The following is a 3,970-nucleotide window of genomic DNA, read 5'->3' on the forward strand; positions in this document are numbered from 1 at the left end:
AAATATTGTTGTCATATAAAGAAGATGTTGAAGATCAGCAAGCCAAGATTGTAGATGAAGCTTAGCATGATGGCAATGTGGATGCATGGCTGTCAATGGATATTAGTGTGAGTATGGGGGAGGCCTTGGCTAACTTTAGAGAAGAATACATAACCATTTTGGGGAGTAATGCTAAGGTCCTCACTCCTCAAGAAGTTTATGATGCCATCACTGAAGTATATAATGCTCAAGTAAAAGCCTTTCATCATATTGGAAGAGCAGTGGAGAAAACTTTAAATGGACATCAGGTTGAAATGAAGAAATCGGTAAATCAATGGATTGATGAACTCATGCCCACATTATCAGACATGAAATTCAAGTTCAATAAATTCTCAAACAAGCTTCAAGGTCTCTCTCTCGCACCAGTTGAAGAAAGTGTCGCAAAATTAAGGGAATCTTTCATAGCCTTGCATGAGGTGATCCAAAAACAAATTACTCAAAATAATGACTCCAAGGTCAAGCTGGATCAATTGTACAAGGCCACTTATGAACCATCAGCTTTGGTAATGAAGGAGATCAAGAATGTTGTCCTAAATTTACTTGGAACCATCTCTGTATCTAGTTCACAATCTATACCTTCCACATCCACCAGCCTTCAAATCCGGAATCTTCAAGCTCAAGTTACAAATCTTTAGGCCTCCAACACTTCTCTATCAAATCAAGTCACACAGCTCACTTCTCTAGTCACCAGTCAGCAACAAGATATCAAGACCTTAATAGACTCCCATAAATATCTACAAATGCAGACCTCAGTGTCTTTAGGAGCTATTATGGGAGCTTTGATGATACCCCTTCAGGAAGCACCTCAAGCTGTAAGGACCCAAATCCCTTTACCTACACTTATTGTCCCTGCTATCAAGACTAATGGGGAGATGGAGTCTCAGCTAAAATCTAGCCAAACTACTACTCAAAAGAAAGATGATGTTGGTATGAATAGACTCATGAAGGCAGCCGAGGGACTTTGTCTTGACAAAAAAATTGATGAACTTTTAGAAGCCCTCATAGTCTCTCTAAACTACAATCACTTCACATACAAGAAGGCTATGGATATGAATATCAATTTCCTGAGAATGATGATGGTGATTAAGGGAAATTTCAAAAAAAAAAGGATAGTTGTCAATGTGAATGACTCAGGTGTGGATAGATGTTTACATGTGTCTTTTTCTTATCTACAATCAAGGAAGAGTATCTGAACCGAATATTCTTATCAACAATGTGAACAGGGTGATTCCAGAGGACACTCTCTTGCTTACAGAGCTAAAAAAGGATCAAATAGCTGCATTTCTATAAGCTTACCTCCAATCAAGCAAGGGAGTGGCCTAAATCTGTCTAACTACCAAAAGGTGCAAACACTTTTAGATTCCAAAGTACTGTGTCATGGGGAACCTGAGGCTAATAATGACACTAGAGATAGATTTGAAGACTACGAAGATTAAGTCTTTTGAAGATGGAGAGATGATTAAAATTCTGGGCAAATATTTGAAAAATGCTGAAGCAATGCTACCTAGAACATAAATCAACACAAAAGATGATTCGGATGATGATGAGCATAAGAAAGATGAACATAAATCTTCTGGCTCAAATCCAAGTCACTCTAGTAAAACTGTGGTAGCAAAGTGGATGACAAGAAGAAGGGGAAGGAGGACAGAAAAGGGAATGATGATGGGAAAAAAAGAAGAAGAATGGATAAGGAGGAGAAAAGAAACAAAAAGTCCAAGAATTTAATATTTCAACTCAAACCTAAAAACCTAGTCAAACAAACACTCAATCAATCCAAATTCAAAAGCTAAGTACCTATACAAGCCAACTACACATTCCCTACTCAAAATCCCTATCACAGCTAGCCAAATCTCACTTAAGAAAATATATAATCCACCTTCATTTAAACCTCCAACTAGAACTCACTTCAAAATAGCAGGAAGAAAACAAAAGATATTCAAGCTGAGGCTGGTGCTATCTGGAACTTCTTCAATCAGGATGACTTTCTACCAGTTTCCAAGAGCATAACATATGATGATTATCATCAATAATTGGCTGAGGAGATAGTCAAAGTTTGTGTTGTTTCTCTAGGAGAAGTCATAATTTACTACAAAGACAACACCTTCATTTTGCTGAATAGAGAAGTCATTGAAACATTTTCAACTGCAGAATTGGAGAGAGTGATTAGTTTGATAAATGCAAGGGATTCTAGTTCAAGGATGAGGAAGGCAGAATTGGATGAGAGGTTGAGAGAAAGAAATATTAGGCATGCAAGGGAAAAGGCTGAAAGGGAGGAAAGAGAAAGGAAAGATGCTGAAGAAATAGAGATGTCTTAGAAAAGATCTAATGAACTGAAGGCAAGGGGGTTAAGCAGGGTTTCTAAAGATGGAATTTTTTTGAATATTACATATAGAGTTTCAAGATACATGATTCATCTTCTCAATGATTACTCATTAGCTGAATGACTCAAACTAGTGGAAGCTTTAAGAGGGACTGCGATTATTGAAGAACTTGAAGTATTAGTTAAACTCAAGGATCTCATTAGAAAAGAACCTGGTTATGAGAAATTCAAATAAGCTTTGTAACTCTGTACTGATGTAATTGCAAAATAAATAAAAATTGTATTTTGTCAATCTGTCAGTCTTATTGAAATTGATTTTTAGCTTGGGGGTTAGTCTTGTTATCAGGCAAGAATTTTTGATAAGCAATTTTCTGACAAATTGGGAGAGATTGTTGTGCAAGACATGCCTGTACATAACAAGTCTAAGTCATATTGACAACCATAAAGATAAGTTGTATGATAATATGTATTTGTATTTTGTAATTGTATTCCTTGATTCTATAAAAATGTTTAGTAGTTTATACTGGAGGATTTTTCTGTGAACAACCTTCAAGCTAGGGAATAAACTCTGGAAGAAGATCAAATCTTGATCATGCCTCAGAGAGAATTGTCGTGGCTTGGATTTAAATAGTACTATTCTAATAAAAATGTTCTAAGTCAGATATCGACAAGTCACATATCAAGGGATATCGAGAACTCTGTCGAGAACTCCAAAATAATTTTTAGAGAAGTCCCAGGAGATATCGACAAGTCAAAATGTGTTTGTAGAGAACTAGAGATATCGACAAGTCATCTCTACATGTAGAGATCTAGAGATATCGACAAGTCAAAATCTTCATGTAGAGAACTCAAGATATCGACAAGTTAAAAGCCCATGTAGAGAACTGGAGATGTCGATAAGTCATTCTACATGTCGAGAACTAGAGACCTCGACAAGTCAAATATACATGTAGAGAACTCAAGATATCGATAAGTCATTTTACTTATCGATATGTCACTTCTCTACAGAACAAAAAGAGATCTCGAAAAACTATCTCAAATTCAGAATACAGACAAGTTCAAGATTCAAGATTATCAGTCAACAAACAATTCATTCACTGAATTGGAAAAACTTCAAAAGCAGCTTGAAGAATACAAGATCAAGGGCCACGATTCGCTGGACAAAGGATGGTCACATACCTACAAGATTTTACATATATTTGCTAACATCAGAAAATGAAATAGACAAGATGGCTTTAGAAACCGTGTTAGTACATTTTAGTGTAAGTTTTGTAAACCCGTGTTGTTGGTCTATAAAACATGCACGAGACCTTAGTTTAATGGGTAACAAATAAATCTAGAAAAGTATGGTATTTTCTCAAGATTTGTAGCCGTGTTCTTAATTCTATAAATATAAATTTATAGCAAAACAAATTTGATTAATACAATCAAGTGAGTTTTTGATAAATTGTGTTGTGTGTTTACTGTCAAACAATTTATCTCTACAAGTTCATATTTGCTTTGTTCAAATTAAGTCAAACACTTTAAAAAGATAATTAAAATTCAAAAAACACATTCACTTCCCCTCTGTGTTATATTTCAGTGCACTCAATATCTAACATTATCTAAAGT

Source organism: Apium graveolens, chromosome 7, assembly GCF_009905375.1.
Source record: "Apium graveolens cultivar Ventura chromosome 7, ASM990537v1, whole genome shotgun sequence".
NCBI lineage: Eukaryota > Viridiplantae > Streptophyta > Magnoliopsida > Apiales > Apiaceae > Apium > Apium graveolens.